The following is a 21,969-nucleotide window of genomic DNA, read 5'->3' as shown; positions in this document are numbered from 1 at the left end:
GAAGAAGAAGAAGAAGAAGAAGAAGAAGAAGAAGAAGAAGAAGAAGAAGAAGAAGAAGAAGAAGAAGAAGAAGAAGAAGAAGAAGAAGAAAAGAATTCATCAGGTACAAGGGAAGAGGCATCAGTGGGAAATGTGGAGCCCTGAATTGTATTAATTTGCTTGTCATTTCCATAATGAATATCCAGGGTAGGCTAACTTTATATGAAAAGAGTTGTCACTTAGTGCACTGCTTTGGAGGCTGAAAGTACAAATGGCATAGCATAGGCTCCGGTAAGAGCCTCCCAGATTGACTATGACCCTTCGTGGCAAATGGCAGTGGCAGGAACACACGTGGGAGGAAGAAGTCACACCGCCAAACAGGATGCTAGAGATTCAGGGATCAAGCTCACACTTTCATAATGATTCTCTCTGATGAGAAATTACTCCCAAAGCCTGGTATTCCCTTCTGAGGGCTGTACCCCCAGTGGCCAAGCCCCTCCTCGCTAGGTCCCACCTCCCATGATCCCATCACTCTCCACGTTACCTCTGAGGGCTAAGTCTCCATCGCATGGGCCCTTGAGTGGACAGCTCAAGCCATATCTCAACCCTAGCTGGAATGAAGAAAGAGCAACAGAACTGATAAACACGTATATAAGAATAACAAGCTAAGGTAACTTCTTTAATAAAAAGTGCTAGGGAAACAGGCAGAAAATTGAATCTAGCCTCTTGTCTTTTGCCATGTAGTAAACTAAAATCAAAGAACTAAATGTTAAAACAAACACTTAATCAACCTTCTGGAAGATAAAACAGGAAAAGCTCTGGAAGTCACAGGCTCATCAAAGGCTTTCTGAACAGAACCCCAGATGCACAGGAAATTAAAAGTTTCTGCACAATAAAAAATATTCTGTTCACCAAAAGAAACAATGAAGAGAGTGAGAAGACAGCCTACAAAATGGGGGTGGAGGTTGCCAGCTATTCTTCAGACAAAGGACTAACATCTAGAATATATTTTTAAAAACTCCAATAATTAAACATCCAAAATAAAACACTTGGGCAGGCCAAATAGCTCAGCTGATTAAAGCATCTGCAAGCAGGTGCAGGGGCTAGAATTTCGATCCCCAGGCCTGCCATGCCAGCCCTGCCCCTGGGGCGCACTGAGACAGCAATTGAGACTGGGTGTGGTGGCGTGCGCCTGTAATCCCAGCTCTTGGCAGGCTATAAGCAGGCGAATCACTATGAGTCCGATCTAGTAGTGAGACCCTGAACACCCTGTAGACCCTTCCCTAAAATACAAAAAAAATAAATAATGAAATAAAATAAATAAAACAATCAAAAATGACAAGTAAGACAGACACTTCACAGAAGTACAAATAACCAATAAATACATGAATAAATGTTCAACATCCATGGCAGAGAAATCCAAGAAAGTTAGAGTAACCATTGATATTAGAAAAATCTAGTTTTAAAAAAAAGTTAATTTACTAAATATCTGTTCATAGTGCTTACAGAAATAGGTAAGATTTTTAAAATAGCTCAACAAAGTAGGAATGCAAAAGAACTCAACCTGTTAAAGGATATATATAGCAAACTTACACCTGACATCACAATTTACCATGAAACGTTGAAGGCTTGCCTGCTAAGCTAGGGAACAACACAAAAATGCCCATCCTTGCTACCTCACTGCCCTTACTCACCATTGTACTAAAAGCTTCAGGCAGTGCAACAAGGTTAAAAAAAATTAAGACTGATAGATTAGAAAGTAGCACATAAATCTAGCCCTATGAGCAGGTGACATACTGCCTATGTAGAAATTCTCAAGGAACCTACAAAATATCCTTACCACTAAGAACTTCTAGCAAGGTTCCAGGACATAGGTCAATGTACAAAAATCTCTAGGAACTACAGTGAACACTTAGAAATCAAATTTTTAAAATAGTGACATTTACAACAGCTACAAAAATTAGAAATTATTAATTATAGATCTAATTATATATAATTAGATTTATACATATATTATAAGTTATCTATATATGCTGATAACTTCAATAGGAGAAAAAAATGATAAAAGAAGTTAAGGAAGACTTAAATAAATGGAGAGATATACCATCTTCATGGATTGGACAACTCAATCATGTTAAAATATTAATTCTGTCGAAGTTGATTTTTGTACTTAATGCAACAACAAGAGAAGTATCGTGTTCAAAATTTTGCAACTGCTAAGTTGTAGAAATAAGAATGGTCTCTGACAAAACAAAACAAAAAAGGAGGGTATAAATAAGGGAGTGTTTTGTTGTGGAAAAAAATATGTATATACAAGATAGGATAGCTACTTTCTCTTAGGTCAATGAGAAGAAAGATTTGTACTAATAGTGTTTAGACAAGATATCATGTCTGCATCCTGTCCTCTGAATAACTACTATGAAGACAACAATATGCAACAAATTAATTATTGTAACTGTCCTACTAACCTTTTTGAAACTGTTTCATTGCTATTTTGTCTTTTTTTCTCATTAAAATGAATAAAAAACAAATAAATAAAAGAAATAGGAATGAACCCTAATCCTATGCTGCAAAAGGTCTTTCTCTAATCACTGATTCTTAAACTTTTCCAAATAGAAAATCCAGAAAGGAACAAGGACAGAGTCTGAAGCACATGAAGTCTTTTGAACTTTGATGTTGATCTTTAAAAGTCATGTGATCCCATAGATACAGATAGGAATAAATATAGATATATAGATACCTGTATCTTGGTTTTCATTCTTAAAATAATTTATAGTTGCCAAAGAGGAAAGCATTGCTTACGTATGTACTCATGTCCCCATACCATGATGCACATACCCAGTGGCAGGCATGCTTGGGATTGAGAATCCCAGAACTCACCCCCTCCCATCTCTGGAGATGAGGGGACAGTGTGTCAAGGGCAGGGGTGGGTACACTTATCTGCTACTTCAGGCTCAGGAGACTTTAGCTTAGGGAGAAGACAGGGTATCTGAGATGTCAGCTCACATCCCAGGAGCAGAGACCACAGAAGTCAACCTAAGGAAACATGGGAACTGAAGCTTCCATTGTATAGATGGAGAAACTGAAGCACAGAGAGGAAAGGTGACTTGTTTAAAGTCCCCCAGAGAAGTACTGGCATAATCTAGGCCAGAATGGGGTCTCCCAACATCCAGTTCAGAATCTTTCCCCCATGGAGATCCTTGACTGAGGGCATCCTTCCTCAGCTCAGACCAAGCCTGGGGCCACAGTGACCTCCCTGATGCTATCCACAGGGGGACAGCTGTGGACTCAACTCTCCAGGAGCTCATAGGTCAGGAATGGGAGGAAGGAGAAAAGACAGAGCCAGCTCCCCTATCCCTACTCAACCCCCTCTCTGCTGCGTGGCCATGGGCAGCTGTGTGACCTCTCTGAGCCTGGGTCTCATCTTCTCTAACACAGGGACAGTTGTGCAGGGTAAGGGCCAGCTGAGGCAAGGTAGATGGGTGCTTACCACAGTGATTGGTGAGGTGACCACACTGCACAGACACCCATTTTCCCATGCTTTAGAGTTTTGGCATCACAGTCCTTCCTACAGGCAAATTCAGGGTGATGGGAGTGTGAACAAAGGCTCACCTGGATGGGGTGCAGGCAGGCTCCATGAAAGAGGCTGTATCGGAAGCACACTAACCAGAAAACAAAAAACATCTTGGTACCAAGGCAGAGGAGCCCAGCAGACAGGAAAACGGTTTTCCTTTGATAGGACCCACCCTTGCCTGCTGACCTGTTCCCTCCTCTGGCTACAACCAGTGGCCTTCACTCACCCTTTGCTGGTGTACGTGGCCTGCCCACCCAACCCTAGAGGCTGGTGTGTGGTCTTTGAACCTCCAAAACCATTTCCCATCTGTATGTTAGAAAAACGGGGGCAAGAAGGAGGCAGGACTCAACAAGGTCGGAAGCATCCAGGCCTGGATGTTGGCTGCATGAATTCCAAACTCCATTCCACTTCTGTCCGTGCTTCTGGAACTACCCACCTGCATCTGGGAGCCCTCACCAGCCCAGGATCCTTCTCACAGGTGGCAGAGAGGCACCCAGGGCCCAGGATGCAGAGGTCCTAGCCAAACTCACGTGTGCCACGGAGCAATCCCCGTAACCTGGAGTTTCGCCTCCCTCATCCTGATCAGGGCCCTCCAAGCTCCCTGCTGCTTCCCTCAGGCAATGCCCTCCTCATTGATCTTCAGAGTTCTCACCAGACCAGGGAGCAGAAGGACCCCTGGCCCCACTGTCCTGAAAAACATCTGTCACCACCAGCAGGACAGTAGGAGCAGCCTGTCAGCTCCCATGAACACTGTCAATGGAGCCAAACCGGGGTCCTGGGTGAACTCGGAGAGACAGACAAAGATTGATTTTCAGATTATCTCCCAATCCATAGTTGTCAAGCAAGAAAAAAGACCTAAACAATCATGAAATTAAATCAAATGAGCTTCAGATGCTGCATAGCTTCTCGGCCTGCCCCGGCTCCCTCCACTTACCCACAGGGAGGGGACGATGAACAGCTTGCCCAGCCTGTGCTCTTGTGCACCCACTGGCACCTTGGACCAACCAGGCATCTCTGCAGTCAGCAGAGATTTATTGCGCTCCTTTTGTGTGCCTGGCCCTGTGCTTGGAGCCAAGAGTCTGAGGATGACATAGATAAACACAGCCCTTCCTCCTGGACCCACTGCTGGGGGGAAGTGGGCAGAACTTTCACTGGACAGCCAGCCCTGGATCAGCCCTGACCAGGGGAAGCCCCAGCCTCAGGGGCATAGTCTAGATAGAGGATAAGGGGAACGGGAAAGCCTTCCCAGAGAAGGCTGAGTGTGGGAATCGGAACCCCAGTAAGCAGACGCAGAGCTGGGCTGGTCGGTGGAGATTCTGACTCTCTGTTGGCAGAACTTTGGGCTTTGCAGTGGAGGATGGGGAGCGAGGGTTGGATTCAGCAGAGTGATGTGATCAGATTTAAGTCGGCTCTTCACTGGGGCTTCTGTGGGAGGAATTTGCGAAGAGAGCAGTGCAGAGGCTGGGCAGACAGACAGACAGACAGACAGACAGACAGACAGACAGACAGACAGACAGGCTTCCAGGAGACTTGATAAAGGGCTGAAGCCAAGGGCAGAAGATTCACAGCCCATCCCTGCCAGTCTCCCCTGGAGTGGGGGGCTCTCCCCAACACCCCACTGCAGACTGCAGTTCTTTCCCTGCTCAGCACCCCCCACCCCTGCTCTACTTATCTTCAAACACACGGTGCAACTCTCTTATTATATTTGTAGTTGCTGTCTGTACACACACACACACACACACACACACACACACACTCCAGGACAGTGAAGACTTTGTTGTGACTGTCCTTTAATTCATTCCCTGCACCGAGAATGGTGCCTAACATCCGGAAGGTGCTCGTTAAGTATTTGTTGAATGAATAAAGTGGCCGCCAGCCTCATCAACGCCATCACAGAGCAGAACAGTGACAATAGACATCACCTTTCTCCGCTGCCACTGAGGATCCTGGGGAAAGGGGCTGGCAGCTCCAGAGAGGACAGCAAAACCAGAGGAGTGGCTTTAGGTTTTAGGGAGGGGGATAAGTTTGAAAGGCATGGCCCAAGGAAGCAGCCAAGCTGGGAACAGGTATGTGGCTGATGGCAGGGGTGGGTCCCCTGAGCTGACAGGTTTAAGTAAGATCAGGGTGGAAATGGACGGTGGGGGGCAGGGCCCTCAGCCAGGCCGAGAGTGAGGCCAGTGGCATGTACCTCGCACACTCACCCTCTGACCCTTTCCTAGAGGTCTTCTCAGCAGCCTGTACATAGCTACTTCTCTTACCCAGCATCCCAGGGCCTTCCCTCTGCCCCTTGCAAAGGAGCTCCCTAGGGAGGTAATTCTAGTGCAGAGACAGAGGGGAGGGAGTTTGAATCCTGCCTCCAGGATTCAATGCAAAGAGTCATCTAGGCAAATCACGTTACCTCTCTGGCCTCACTTTACTCAGCTGTAAAATGGGGCTGCTGATAGTGATTCTCTGGAAGATGGGAAGAGGATGGACAAAAGAAGGTAAGAAGTGTCCCTGGTTTGTTTGTTAATTCATTCAAATACTCATTGCGCATCTATGCTGAATCAGGCAATGGGGACATGGCCCAGGCAGAAGGAGCCGGGTGAATCTCAGAGGAGATGGGGACCAATGATGTCTAAGTCATGTGATGCCAGATGCTATGACAAAGTGACGTTGTGTTGTGAAGGCACAGAAAGTAGGACTGGAGCAGGAGTAATGTGGAGACACGGCATTTTAGACAAGGTGATGGACGATGGCTTCCCTAAGGCAAACAAAAACCTAGCAGGTGCTCAAACCATATGAGTGCCCATCTCTCCTCTGCCTATATGTGTCCCACAAATGGCCAGGGCCCAGGTGCACCTCCCTCTTGCCCTGAATGAAGAGCACGGTCCCTGCAGTCCAGCAAACCCGGGGCAAATCCTGGCTCCACCTTTTCAGTGCTGTCCTGGCATAGGTGCCTCTCTTATTTGAGCCTCGATTTTCTTATCTGTAAATGCCACAAGCTGGCTGTCCCTCCGAAGACTCTCAGGTTAGTCAGTGAAAGCCTGTATCTATTACAACAATAATAATGAGCATGGAAGATGCCACAGCAGGCAGCCCACCTGGGCAGTGTGCGGTCAGGAAGACTCAGCCCGAGAGCAACCAGGCGGCTGCTCAGAACCTCTGGGACTCTTCTGCTCTTGCCAAGAGGCAAATCTGTAGTGAATCTGGGCTCTTTTGTGCGTGTGTGTGTGTGTGTGTGTGTGTGTGTGTGTGTGTGTTTTACTGGGGAACAAATCCAGATCCTCACACGTGCTAGCCAAGCACTCTACCCATAAGTTACGTCCCCACCCACCCCAAATATGAGTTCTTAATACCCAGAGTCAAATCTTCCACAGGTTGCACCCACTCACACTCCCAGCCACAGAGAGAACTTTGAAGGATGATCCCAGCCTGGGTCCCCCAGCAGAAGCTACCAACATCTGTGCTACACACGTGTCCAGTACCCCACAAGGAATGCAAATATTGCATACTACAAGCATGTACCAGTATAGAAAATGGTCTGGAAGAAATGTCAAGAGAACTAAGAATAAATATCAAAATTACAAAAATAAATGAAACAATCCCATAAACCCAATAAACTCCCTGCGTCCTCCCTCCCCCTTCCCATGCCCAACTTCAAGCACCAGCTGATCGATTCTCTAACTTTATCTTCCAAGAACATCATATAAAAGGAATCACATGGTAAGTAATGTTTCCAAACTGAATCACTCAGTACAACATCTTTAAGAGTCATCTAAATCATTACATGTACAAAAACTGTACTCCTTTTTATTACTGCGTGGTATGATCCTGTACCAGTTGTTTAGTCATTCAAACAAACATCTAAACATTCAGGAACACTTGAGCTGATTTTGACGGTTGTGGATAGAGCTTCCATAAGCATTCACATCCCAGAGTTTGTGCGTGATGCTACAATAAGTGTATGACTTCATAAGAAATTATGGAAACAATTCTTCCTTTTAAATGTCATGCTCATCACGGAGAGAAATATGCACTACTTCACTGCCTTCCTGCCACGGATGAAGAAGAGCCACTCACACATCCTGATCAGTTGCTCCGCATCCTTGACAGCACTTGTTATTGTGAGTGTTTTTTTTTTTTTATTTTAGCTATTTTAACAGGTGTGTAGTGATGTCTCATTGTGGCTTCAAATTGAATTTCCTGATGGCTAATGGGTTGGAACATCTTTTCATGTGCTTATTTGCCTCTCAAATATCCTCTTTGGTATTTGTTCAAGTCTTTTCTCTGTTTGCTAATTGTATCTTTTTACTGTTGAGTTTTTGAGAACTCTATATGGTCTAGACACAAATCTTTTATTAGCATTTCGCTTCAAGAGATATTCTCCCAATCTCTGGTTTAGCTTCTCATTCTCTTACTTTGTGCCCAGCAAAAAAAAATTTTACTTTTGAAATACAATTTACCAGTGTTTTATTTTATTTTATGGATCATGCTTTTGGCCTCACAGGTAGAAACTCTTAGTCTAAACTCAATCATAAAAAAGGGTTTCTCCTACATATTCCTTTAAAAGTTGTATTGTACATTTTACACTCAGCCCTTCTTTCTTTCTTGCATCCATTTTATGTAAAGTACGTCATTTAGATTGAGGTTTACTTTTTGCCAATGGTTATCGGACAGTTTGAGCACCAGTTGTCGAAGGATCTCAGGCAAAGTGTTCAACCTCTCAGAGCCTCAGTCTCTCCATCTGTAAGATGAGTTTTACAGATTTCTTATGTCACAACCTGTCCCTGTTTCCTCCTGATTTGTAAACAAATGAGATGCTGGGTAGGCTGGGATTCATATGTTAAAATCGATGAATATATATATATATATTCATTTATATATTCATTGTCTAGCTCATAGTGATTCGGTGAAGAATATAAGAAGGACATCTATCACCAAATTCCTGGCCTGCATGAGATGTACAGTCTACAAAAGATGCCTGCAGGGAGGCAGCCTGGTTCGGATCCCAGCTCTGGCTGTGGGGCCTTCAGGTAGCTACTTCACCGCTCTGGACCAGTTTCCTCGCTTGTAGAATAATAATGAAGACAGCAGCACTTGCTGCTGAGACAAAGCCTGGTATATACTGCATGGTGACATGTCTGTTTTCATCTATGATGACACTGTTCTCAGCAGACTCTGGGTGCCAGTCCCCTACCTGTGCCTTAGTGAGGCTCAGGAGTATCACCAACTGCAACCGGGTCGTATCTCCCTGCCATTGCTCACTGGGTCACGGGTTGGTGCACCTTCCTGGGGACACACACTGAGGCGGGGCAGAGCTTCCTTCTTTCTGCCTTCTTTTGGTCAGATGCATCTGGAAACACTTGGCAGGTGCTAAAGGTGATTCCAGCAGTCTCTTGGGTGCCTTTAGTGGCCCTGCTGGAGGGCTAGTCACTTCCTGGAGGTGCTCCACAGTTCCACCAGGGGATTTTGCTTTTAATCCAGACCCTCCCAAAGAAGCCTTTGAAATTGGTGAAAAGCTTTAAAGTCATTTTCAGATGCTGGAATAACAGCATCTGTTTGTTGGGGGGGGGGTCTTTGGAGGAAAAGATTGGTACCAGGAATCAAACTCAGGACCTTGCATTTGCCAGGTAGGCACTGTGCCTCTTAGCTATACCCCCAGCTGGAGCCTGTTTTGTAGAAATATGCATAGAAGGTAGATAAAGGCAACAGGCTACCATAGCAACAGCCATCATCTCTGAGGAGCAGGATGATGGACAATTACTACCTCCCTCTTTACACTTTTTCTATCTTCCAAAAGAGATATCAGTTACTCTCAGAATCTTCTAGAAGCAAACAGTACTACTAGTTAAAAGGCTGCTGTGTGATTTATTTTTCTTCACCAAGTCACTTGCTGTTGCTCTTGCCTTCCCCTTGCCCCATCCCTTGCCTCTGCCAGGTAACCATGAACAGGAATTTCATGTTACCCTTACCGTAGAGATGTCAAGACCAGGGCAATTTCAAGGTTGGTGCCCAAATCAGGAACTTTCCAGAAAAGCACGTGTTACCTGTATCTTTGAAGCCTGGCTGCCAGCTCCTTTGCACATAAGCTCTATTGCTCCTGTCTAGCGGACTCTCAGCGGGTCTTCTAAATACCAGCCCATATGGCTGCAGCCACTGTCCTTGGTGACTACAGCTGGCCATCCTCAAATGACCAGTGCTGGCTTGGCACTCTGCTGGACCCTTTACAGATGTGATCCACTGCCTCCTACACCAGCCCAGCAAAATTGGCCTTACGGGTCCCCTCTGACAAATGAGGGCCAACTTGACTGAGGACATCAGACAGGTGGAGTAACAGAGTGAGACCACTCAGCTATGACATGATAGAGTCAAGATGCCAACCAGTGGCCTCCAATATACCCCTCAGATCATCACAATAACCTCCATCACTCTCCCACACGTGCTTTCTCTAATAACAGTACTGCCTAGAGTAAAAGGCAGCTTTAATGAATTTTTTATGTATTTAGTACAGGGTCTACAGGGTCTCACTACATAAATCAAACATGTAGTGATTCTCCTGTTTTCAGCCTCCCAAGTGCTGGGATTACAAGTGCTCGCTGCCCAGTTTCAATAGCTGTCTCAGCACGCCCAGGGGCAGGGCCAGCAAGACAGGCCGAGGATCAAACCCTGATCAGGTGATCAGGAGATGATGGCTTTGATCTGGCTTTTACAGGGACAAAGCCCACACCCTGACTGACCAAGACTCATTCTGGATTATGCAGACAAGAGGAAGGCAGGGTAGGACCCTGTCACTCCGGGATGTGTAGATGACACTAAGGTCTGGAGAAGGCAGCATACGATGGGGCCATCTCTGAGAACAGTTAGTCTTCCATTAAACCTAGAGTACTTTTCCAAAATAGCCTATTCTCTTTGTCCCCTAAAAACCACATTAGGGACACTGAGGCAGACCCCTGAGTCACCTCTCCTATAACCAACTGAGAGATCAGAGGTTCTTGTTCCCCTAGTTCACTCTATTCTCTTCTCCATGACCCAGTGAGCAGGGGACATGTGAGCATACACATCACAGGCTTACCCATTTTCATGGTCTAGGGCCAAGGTAAGGCTCAAGCAGGGTGGAATGAGACTGAGTGGGCTGGGCAGGAGGAGGGACAGGATTTACACCTCCATGTGACACTGGGATAAGCTGGGAGGAAGGCTGAGAGCAACTCACAGGACACTGATCACCTTGATGACATCAGAGGACTCTGGCACCATTCAAGAGGGTGTTCTACCCTGGTTGTGCCTGGAGGGACAGTTATGTCAGCTCCTCGTTCTGCTGCCATCGAATGAGGCAAGGGACAGAAAAGCATTATAGAAATGCTGGAGTGGAAGTCACCTGTGGGTCTCAGGAGTCCCAGGGGTGTTTGGACACCAGAACAGATAAGCTGTACAGTAATTTATCTATATTTAGGCAGGAAAGAGAGCTATGTGACATTCAGCCTTATACTTGCTACCTCGCTAAAGTTGCCCTCACTGATGTGAAGAATGGATTTCCATCTCTGTCTCCAGAGGGAGAAGCCTAGGCTCAGAGGAGACACACAACACACTCAAGTCACATCAGCCACAGAAGAGCCAGCACTAAGCCTCTGGGCAGAATGGCTCCGGTGCCCACCCGTCTGAGGTGGGCCTTGCAGGAACAAGAATTCCTGCTGTGCAGACAGAGAACCTCAGGCCAAAACCCCACAGCTTGCTTGCTTGATTCCAGAGCCCAGGCTCTGGCATGGTGGCTAGAAATACAAGAAATGAAAGCATACTAGATAGGTCTCATGGTCCTCCTAGGCATGCTGCTCCATCTATAGGTTGCTGAAGAATCACCAGAGGAGGCCATGGGAGAGGGGCATCAGTTTTAAAATGCAGGTCCCAAGTTGGAGCCAAGATGCTGACTCAGTAGGATATCACACACACACACACACACACACACACACACACACACACACCCTTCTGGGATTCAGCTCTCCCTAGAGAGTGTCGCCAATGCCTCTGAGCAGGAAGCTCACTGAGGTCTCAGGCTAGAGAGAAGCAAGCAATTGCCCTCTGCTCCCTGGGGAATTGCACACCTACAGAGCAGAAATAATAGTAGGACCCACTGAGTAGTCAAAAGGCCTAAACAACTCCATACATGGAAAAGCCTGGGGGAAAAAAATGGTGTTTTCCTCCCAGGGTTGGTGTGTTGAAGTACAGGTAAGTCCCCAGTAAATGAGAGCTGTTGTTACTGCTGTTGTTACTATTACTATCATCATCTTTTCCTCGTTCCCATGAGCTGGGAGAAAGCATACGCCTGCAGCCAGCCCGGGACACAGCACTCAGATCCTAGAGATGCTTTTCTCGATCTCGGCCAAGTGAGAAGCTCAGGCTCATCTTGGCATCAGATAAACAGAGGAACAGGTCCAGAGAGTGGAAGGAGTCACACAGCAAGATGGGCAGAATCAGGGCAGCCAGCTGCCCCCAGGAGAAAACCACAGTAATCAGGTCACATGTGCAAATGTCAATCCACGTGGCAACTTCAGCAGCAGTTCCTAATCTTTTGTTCCCTCTCTCCCTCTCCTCCTTCCTGTCTGATGTTGATTTAACCTGTTTTTATGGTTAATCATCTCACAGTAAATCTCTATTTTATTGTCCCACTGGGTCACCCAGGCTGTCTTTCTATTAGGAAATAAAGAATGCAGGAATCTTGTGTCACACTGCAGCCAACATCAGGCCACGGGAGGGGAGGCTGGACGAGCCTATAGGATCCTCGGAGCCCAAAGATGAGAACTATGAGGATAATTACAAGACGACAGGTGCATGGAGGTAGGGGGCAAGTCACCAAAGCTATAATAAAATCTGCTTCTCCTCCAAAGCTCTAGGTAAGGTTTTAAATGAAAGAGATTGGCTCTGCGATGCCAGCTAGACTTGGAAACAAGAGCTCCCTGACTTAAGTCTTGCATTGCAACGGACATGCAGAGCCATCTAAAGCCAATCAGGCCCTCTCTGGGCCTCAGAGTCCTCACTGCCTACCTGGAGTGTTCTCCCCACCTGGTTAAAATGGTCCAGCTCACAAGAGCTGGTGGCCTTCAAGGAGTCCAGGGAGGGGTAGAACTTCTCCACAGCTGCCTTTCCCCCTGACTTGTAAGAGGAAATAGTACTAGATGAGAAACCAGGAAACTGGGGCATTGGCTCAGCCTGGAAGTGATTTGCTGTGTGGTCTTGGACCAAGGTCTTCCCCCTGGTGGGACTTCATCTTTCAAACAAGAACATGCTGGAGACTAATATTCTTTCCAGGATTCTGTGTCCTGGGGTCTGCCTCAAGCGGGCCCACTCCATGGGGGGAAGGTGTGGGAGCCCGGTCCAGCTGCCCACTGCCCTTACCCTGCTGCTGCTCCTCCCCTTATCCCTCGGGACCCCATCTGCACTATGCTCATGCCTGCTCCCCAAATGCCAATGGAAATATTTCAGTGCATCTTGGCAGGATGCAGAGACCTTCATCTCCACCTCCAGATGGCAATATCCCTTCCTGCTCCAAACCCTAACTTAGCTGTGTTAAAGATGAAAATCCAGAGCTCTAATTGCTCCTTCCCATAGCTGTCATCTAGCGACCTTTGCTTTCAAAAGTAGTGCCAGATAATAACAGCTTGCTGCGAACTTCTCAACACTCAGCACCTGAGTCCTGAGCACTACTTTAAGCAATGCATGTGCCTTCATTCGTTTCCTGCTCACAAGCCTAAGAAACTACTGATCGTCCTCGACTCATGATGCGATGACTTCCTCACAAATCATGGTGAGTTGAAAAGATTTGAAGTCAAATCATGACATTACAGGGACTATCTGTAATATCCCCATCAAACAGATTAGGAAACTTCAGAACAGAGAAGCTCAGATGACTGGTAAGAGCTGAGCTAGGACTGGATTGGATAGTCTGACTCTTAAGTCCTCATAATGACCTGCAAAATGGGCCTAAGTAGCTCCAATTTCCTGGACTTTTCATGGATTTGTCCCAAGGCACCTCAAAGGCATACTTGGGGGAAGCTAGGGTGACCACATATTGATTCCATAGGGGAAAAAAGGATTGGTCCCATCAGCCCTTCTCCAAAGTCCCCAGAGCCTCCCAGAGTTGTCCCTATAGAGCCACTCAGCACTGCTGAAAGGAGTCCCAGGCTTGGGCCTGAGGAATCTAGTGGACAGGCAGTTTCTGTGCCACATGGGCCAGACCTTGGGCAGCTTGAAGACTCTGTGACTAGAGAGGGAAAGTCAAAGATTAACTGCTCCTAAGGAAGGGGGAAGCCAGGGTTTTGCAAGTCAGAGAAAGTTCTCGAAACTGGTTGCCTTGTAGGAGGCTGAAGCCAGCTCTGGCTGAGCCTTAGGAAGTCAGATGACAGCTCCTTATCTTGCTTCCCAGAAGGGTCCTCCACTGAGAGCTGACACCACCACAGGCAGAAAATGAAGAGAGGCAGGGAGTGGCTTCCTTCCTCATGCCTGTCTGACTTCCAGGGACCTTTCCAACTAGCTATACTGATGCCCATTGTCTTACAAATAAAACACATAGCACAGATTTTGGAACCGTCATTGGATAGAGGGCAATGAGGAAGGACAGGGGTCAGCAGTCTGGGTTGCTTCCTAGTGAAAAGAATTTGTGGCCTCCAACAAGACACTTCCCATCTCTGAGAGGTTGTCTTGGGTGTCACTGGGAGCAATAAACTAACCTCACAGGCATGGGAAGGATTCACTGAACACACTAGTGGAGCTCTGATGCTGAGCACTGTCTATCTGTCACCTCTTTGCCCTTGATGGCATGTCTGTTAGTGGCCTGGGAGGGAGGGAGGCACCAGCTAGTGAGAAAGAATAAAAGAACATTTCTAAGTAAAACATCCAGCTCCCTGGGCTTTGAAAGCAAACCCTCCCTCCATGGTTAGGTTGGTGTGGGCTCCCTCTTGTGGAGCATGGCTCTTTGCCCTCCTGCCCACATGCATGGGCTCCCCTGAGCTTCTGTCTCTGGGCCACAGCGAGGGAGACACTTGAGCCCTATCAGTGCAAGCTGCTGTCCAGAGAAAGGTTGGGTCCACAGGTGACAAAAGGGAGCCAGAGCTGCAGGAGAAGCAGAAAACAGAGAGTGTGGGAGATGGTGTACGCTTCATTCATGATTTAAAATGCTACAGAAAGTTTGAATAGATGATCCTTACCTCTATATGATAAAAGACATCTATGAGTCAGTCGACAGCCAATATTATTCTTAATGGTCACAAACTGAAAGCTTTTGCTCTAAAACCAGGTACAAGACAAAGATGCCCACTATCATCACTCCTAGTCCATATAGTTCTGGAAATGTTAGCCAGAGCAATTAGACAAGAGAGATAAATCATAGGAATAAGGGCAGGAAAGGAAGAAGTTAAATTATCATTATTCTCAGATGACATGATACTACCATAGAAGACCCCAAAAACTCTATCAAAAGACTTCTGGATTTAATAACCAAATGCAGTGGTGTAGTTGTATACAAAGTCAATACTCAAGAATCAATAGCATTCCTGTACACAAACAACAGACACACCAAGAGAGAAATTAGGGAAACCACACCCTTCAAAAAACTGAAATGCTTAGGAATCAATCTAACAAAATGTAAAAGATCTATACATTGAAAAATACACCTGCAAGTAGGCACGGGGCCAGGGATTCAATCCCTGGGTGAGACGGCAATTGAGACTTGGTGTGGTGATGCATGCCTGTAATCCTAGCTCTTGGGAGGCTGTAAACAGGTGGATCACTAGGTGTCCAATCTAGTAGTGAGACCCTGAACACCCTGTAGACCCTTCCCTAAAATACAAAAGAAAAAGAAAATTACAGTACTCTAAAAAGGAGATTGAAGAGGGTATCAGAAAATGAAAAGGTATCTCTTGCTCTTTGGTAGGAAGAACCAACCGAGTGAAAATGGCCATATTCCAAAAACTGCTATACAGATTTAATGAAATCCTGATCAAAATACCACTAACATAACTCACAGAACAAGAGAAAACAATCCAAAAATTTATTTGGAACCAGAAAATCATACTTCTATGTAGAGTATCATGTCATCAAGAGATGCAAATTAAAACAACACTGAGATTCTATCTCACTCCAGAGAAAATAGCTATCATCAAAACACCAACCAATAATAAATGCTGGAGGGGCTGTGGTGAAAAAGAAACCCTTCTCTGCATTTGGTGGGAGTGTAGACTGGTGCACTCACTGTGGAAATCAATATGGAGATTCCTCAAAAATCTAAGATTAGAGGTCCCATTCCACCCAGCTGTTCATCTTCTGGGTATCTTCCCAGAATACTGAAAAACATTATAGCACAGCAATATATGTGCACCCATGTTTATAGCAGCACAACTGGTAATAGCTAAATCCTGGAAACAATCCAATTGCCTATGAATCGAGGAATGAATTTAAAAAAAAAAGATATCGTATTTTTATACAATGGATACTACTCAGGCATAAAGAACCATAAACTTGAGACTTTTGTAGGTAAATGGATGCAACTTCAGACCACACTCATTAGTAAACGACATAAGACTCACAAGTGTAAACATCGTACTGCCTCCCTGGTGGAGAAAGTGAAAGAGTACAATAAATGTTGAGAAATGGAAAGAAGCCATTAAAAAGGAACTAGATGAGGGAAAGAGGAAAGGAAGGGAAGAGAGGAAAATGCAAGTTAGTTATACTGTTAGTGTCTCTTGATTCATAGAAATGGAAGGTGTGTGCTTACATCGATTGGAGAATCTTTTATGCCCGTAACTTATACTCTGAGTAGCTACTTTAAAGTTAATAACTACTATTATTTTCCTATTATCTTGTTATGAAATTTTGGTTTTATCTTTTTTCTATAAAATAAAAAAGGAGATGACAAAGATAATAGTGTGTGTGAGAGAGAGAGAGAGACGGACAGAGAGAGAGAGAGAGAGACAGAGAGAGACAGAGAGAGACAGAGAGAGACAGAGAGAGACAGAGAGAGACAGAGAGAGACAGAGAGACAGAGAGACAGAGAGCCGTCCTCACCTGTCAATCTCCTGTCTTTCCCAAGTGGTTTGTAGGAGGCCAGCCCTGGGCATGTGAAGGTCCTGCCTGGTCCCCAGCTCTGAGATGCAGGTTAACCTCCCTACCCCATCCGCCCAGTCTGCAGGCTCCACTCACTTGACACCCATGACTGCACACAGGGACCACAGAGACTTCCTGCACAGTAATACTCAGTAGACAGAGGTGCTCAGCACTCCCTGTGCTCAGTACTCCCAAAGAGCACTAGCCCCCATGATCAGGGGAAGGTGTAGCGCGTCATCCAGGGGAGGCTGTGCCCACAGAGGCTGGAGAAAGTTCTCAGAGGACCCAGGGGCATCTGATGGCTCCCTCACCTCATCCAGAAGACCAGGGCTTTTGGAACTGTTTATTTCAGGATAAGCACTTTGATGTTTGGTTCATAAAAGGCAGCTTTCCCGAGACCTCTCACGATGTTGAGAATTGATTGAACAATTGATGAGACATAGGGCTTCTGGTCTCTGAACCAGGAAGCCATGTCACCCTCCTAATGCAAGCCACCAGAGAGAACAGTCATGTCTCACTGCACAGAGGGGTGAAATGGTGACACCTGGATGTATACAAACGCACACAGTATCTGGGTGGGGGTCGTGGTCCCAACGTGTCAAAGCACACAGCCAGAACCCTATTGACGATTGAGTGGCTTAGTCTCCAGAACGCCCATATGGACAGGGAAGGTAAGTCTAGTCTTGTCTACTCTCTGTAAGTAATGAAGTAAAGACTCAGAAAGACTCTTCTTGGCAGACAGGGAAGCTCTGGTTCACAGAGAGGCAGTGATGAGCCCAAGGCCACAAGCCAGGCCATGTCACAGTTGCCTGAATCGGTAGCCAGGACTTCTTCACCCAACACAGGCTCAGTGCCTGCACCCAAGGACCACTCTGTGCTCCTGCCAGCATCTCCTCCCACACAGAAGCTGCAGGAGCCTTGGCTCAGCCCTGCCTGCTCTTCAGCCTTCAGGCAGGTGTGGACTTGCCACGCCCAAGGAACTGAGGTCCCGTGGCTCTGTGCAGACCCCAGTGAGATGATCTCTTTCTGCATCATTGAGGGCCAGGCAGCTGGGCGCAGTTGTGCTCACCTGTGAGCCCAGAGCTCTAGCAGGCTGATGTAGAAGGATCACAAGTCTGAGGCCCAGCTTGGGCAGTTAGGCATTAGAGCTCAATGTGAAGGTCCTGGGGTTCAAACTACTCTCTCTGGTACCACATGAAGTGGTCAGGAGAAAGGAATCCACAGCAGATGCCCCACATCATCCCAGCAGGGAGCCAAGGCCGCTCCTGAGCTCAAGAGTCTGCACTGCCAAGTCCAGTACTGAAATGCCATTGGAAGGCACTGCCCCCAGGCCTTAATGTCAAGCCTCTGTGACAGATGGCCCCCTGCCCAGCATCCTCCTCCAGGGGCAGCCTGCACCCGTACCTGTCCACCTGTGTTCTGATCCCCCCCCCAGTCTCTCTGCATGCAGGGGCTGCAGCTCTACAGAAATTAGCTTGTGTCACCTTCTGACAGCCCATTTTACTCATAAGGAACGTGAGATTCAGAGGCTAACTGACTTGTCCAACATCACAGGCAGCAGAAGAGGCAGGGCTTGTATGTGGATGACTGGCACTGATGCAGTGTTTTTCCACTCCATTGGGACAAGGCAATCCAGCCTCCCTTGGATCAGCAGCCTGTTCCTTCGTGTGGACCAGCAGAAGGCCGCCCTCCAGGCCCCAAACTGATGTGTCCTTCCTTGGAACTTGAGGCGCTCTGGCCTGAGACTCCCAGATTTCCATGCTGGGACAAGCAGTAAACATGGGGTGGGAAGAGTGAGCGAGCCAGAAAAAGAATGATTGATTCACTGAGAAATAGAGACAGCAACACTGAGGTCAACTTGTGCGCATCTCGGAAGGAGGCGAACCTACGCACACACACCTAGGCTGAAAGGTTGGGAGTGATATGGAAATGAGACGAGTATGTGAAGAGGAAAGGGGAGAGGAATAAAAGTCACACAGGGGAGGAAAAACAAAGAATTAGGGATGATGCCTAGAGGGAGGTAAAGATAGGAAAATATACAGATTTGAAAGATACAGAAACACACGTGTAGGGGCTGGAGAGATGGCTCAGTGGAATAAGCACTTCCCTGGCAAGCGCGAGGGTCTGAGTTCAATCCCCAGTTCCGCAAAAAAAAAAAAAAAAAAAGAAACACACATGTATATACAAAGACACAATTACAGACACACGCGTGCACGCACACAATGACAGTGAGTCACTAGGAGAGGCTGCAAAATTAGAAGGAGACACAGTCTCAGGGAGAGAGAGACTAACAAGACCGCCCCCAGGCAGACAGGGAGACAGAGACAGAGACAGCCATACAGAGCATAGACCAGCTCCAACAGACTCAAGTGGAACGATGGAGGGACGGCATGCAGGAGCTAGGAAAGGTGAAGGAGAATTTCCAGTGCTCAGGCTCTGAGCACTGGAGGATCTCTGTGAGTTCGAGGCCAGCCTGGGCTACAAAGTGAGTTCGAGACCAGTTTGAACTACATTGTGAAACCTGTTTCAAAAAGACTAAAAAGTATACAATGGGGAAGCAGCACAGGAAGCAGTGGAGACCGGCACTGAGGGGAAGCAGCATCCTGTGGCCCTGTGTGGCACCAGGAACTCAGACGTCACACCTTGGTCCTCTCTGCTGTTGCTCCCAGTTGGGCTCACAACACCCTGAAACCCCAACCCTGCTCAGAGCCTGTTCTGCTGAGTTCAGCAGCCCAGCCCTGCTCTGCATCTCAAACACAGTAAGCCCCCAACACAGAGAGGCTGTGAGATCCACCTGCAAGCATCCAGGGCTCTCATCCTCCCAGCCTCCCTCTGAACCACACAGGATGACAGGAAAGGGACCTGCCCTCCATTTGCCCCCCCCCCAAGCCCAGGCCTAGAGCCACTCGGTCCTGCCTGCTAGCTTCCAGTTGCAGAGCTAGGAAATGGGTACATCTATATCCTTTCAGCAAGCCTCTGCCAGTGCCTGCCAGGAACAAGGAGCAGTCCCAAGCCCTTGTGTAGGACCCAGACATTCCTGAGTTCCAATGTTCTGTGCATGTGTGCAATGAGTGATTGGCCTCTCAAAGCCCCATGTCCACCCTTGTGCATGGGATCCTCATGTCTACCTCCACGGATTGACGAAATCAAAAGCAGATGCTTGCAAGGCACCTAATGCAAAATATGGCATATGGTTGGTGCCCTTCTAGTACTGAATTTCTTTAATTGGGTAAATCTAGGTGATATAGAGAGAAAGGTGGAAAATGAGGTGCAGATAGCAAGACTGTCAGGCAAGAGTTAGTGGGTCCTCGGAAGGGAAAGGTCATTCTGGTTGGGCCAGAAGGGATTTGAGGCCTTAAAATGAGGTCTTGGAGTACTGGGCACATTTATAAGCAAGAGAAGGAGATGCATGCGATGGATGCCCTCTTGGTAGAGGTAGTGGGTACACAAAGGCAGGTGCAGAGACTCTCCTCTAAAACAAAGAAGATTCAGTCAGCATCTGGAAAACAGAGCATCTTGGAACTTTGCAAGTTTGTTGTTTTACTGACAGCTGAAGTCCCAGTACTGAAACTCCAGTCATGAGGTTCCATGGTGGGTCCTGACTTCAAATGTCTCCATGAGTCACCACCAGCAGTGATGTGACATCCTGCTGAGCCTAATCCTGCTCTTGAGACAGCTCTGTCAGGCCTTAGGGGTCAAAGGCAGGTCTCCATCTCTGCCTGTGAAATCCTGCATGTGTTTGGTCCAGGAGAACTTCCCATAATCCCTTGGGAGCTTTCTGGCCTCAGGCTAGAGCTGGGGTTACTCATGGGTGGTTTAATATTGAAAGGTTGAGACTCACAGAGACTGAAACCACTGAAAATTAATCAACACTAGGTGTAGGCTCAGCTTACTGATAGAACATTGGAAGCACAGAACACTCTCCTGGCTCTGGGACTGCTGACTCCCCATCCAATGTCTTATATAAGGAAGAGGCAACTATCTGACCCCAATACCCTGAACAATACCCGCAAAATAGCTGCCTGCTATTTTCCAGGGCAGTAGACCTTTAAGACAGAAGGCATTTAAAAAGTGCAGCAAGCACTCCCCACGCGGCCGGGCTCCCTCTTTGCTACTGTTGCTTAATTCCTCCTGGAGAACAAGATTGGAAAGACAATGCTAATTTAATTTGCCAGAATGAATAAAGATAAGAAGTAAAAGAGGAGGATGAAGTGCTAGGAGCCTGCAATTCACATCTTCCATCACAAGTGCCTTCACCACACAGGAGCTGATCAAGCCAGAACCTTGGCAGTTAATTATCTTCCCCTGAGGAGGAGGAGGCTGGACTGCTCAACCAGACTGTGGGCAGCGGGTGGTGGGTGAGAAGGGTTCGCAAGGATTGAAAGAAGGACCAGGGACTTGTGCATCCCTCTAGGGCCCACTGGACCCCCTCACAGCAGACAAGAGGGCCCGGGGAAAACATGTTCATCGCTCAGAGACTGTGTTGGTCCATTTTCCATCCCAGAAATTAGCAGCCACCACAAGTCAGCTTATAAAGAGAGAAGTTTATTCAGGTTCACAGTGTTCAAGGTTTCTGTCTGTGATCAGTTACCCATAGTGCCTTGAGCAGGTAGAATTTCCCCATGGCAGAAAGGCACAGTGGAGCAAAACAGCTCACTTCATGGTCCGGATCCAAGGAAAGGAAAGAAAGGGACTGGGTCCCACTCTCCCTTCCAGGACACACACCCCAGTGACCTGAAGGCCTCCCACCAGCCCTCACCTCCTAAAAGCTCCACAACACCCCAATAGTAGCTGTCCAGGGGACAAGTCCAAAGTCCACATGGGTCTCCAGGGACATCCCAGGGCCAAACCACAGTACAGGTCATCCACCAATACGCAGGACTTTGTATGTAGTCCATATTCCTGGGACTGCCTCTGGGTACAGCTGGGAGTGGATTCATCACTGAGTCAGAGCTGCCACTCTGGCCAGGCTGGCTCCAGAGAAGAAGCATCAAACATGTCCATGGGGACAGCATCATAGAGGGTCATCCTGGGCAGAGAAGGCTTTTCCTCAGGACACAGAGACTGCTCAATGGTAAAGTGAGGAGTAGCTTCATGCTGTATTCTGGGGTCTTACAGCATGAGAGCTCTTGGACACTGGCTCAGCATTCTACACATGGGTGTTAGGAAAGCGTCAAGAGCTCCAAACTGTGCTCACCCTGAGTGAATTTCCTGCCCCTGCTAATTAGTTGCCTCAAGCTCTGCTGAGGATCAGTGAGGGCATCTGCAGAATGGGGGTGATGCTCATATCACTTCCTGCCAGAGTACCCACGATACCCAAGAGACAGGACAGGAAAGCAGCTCTC

The 21,969-nt window shown here is 47.2% G+C and overlaps 1 long non-coding RNA gene across 2 annotated transcripts in view; it reads right to left on the bottom strand.

The window, feature by feature from the left end:
* The window catches only part of LOC111813083, a 23,658-nt gene extending 19,051 nt beyond the window's left edge, over nt 1-4,607 (bottom strand). For both annotated transcript variants that reach the window (XR_002818420.1, XR_002818419.1), the window contains exons 1-3: nt 4,488-4,607; nt 3,592-3,641; nt 524-590 (exon numbers count right to left, since the gene is read on the bottom strand). This is a non-coding gene — a long non-coding RNA (uncharacterized LOC111813083). The remainder of the gene's footprint in view (nt 1-523; nt 591-3,591; nt 3,642-4,487) is intronic.
* Between the last annotated feature and the right edge of the window lie 17,362 nt (nt 4,608-21,969).

This window comes from Octodon degus, unplaced genomic scaffold, assembly GCF_000260255.1.
Source record: "Octodon degus isolate 3935 unplaced genomic scaffold, OctDeg1.0 scaffold00163, whole genome shotgun sequence".
NCBI lineage: Eukaryota > Metazoa > Chordata > Mammalia > Rodentia > Octodontidae > Octodon > Octodon degus.
Note: the sequence above shows the minus strand (reverse complement) of the source record. Positions and strands in the feature narration are given on the sequence as shown.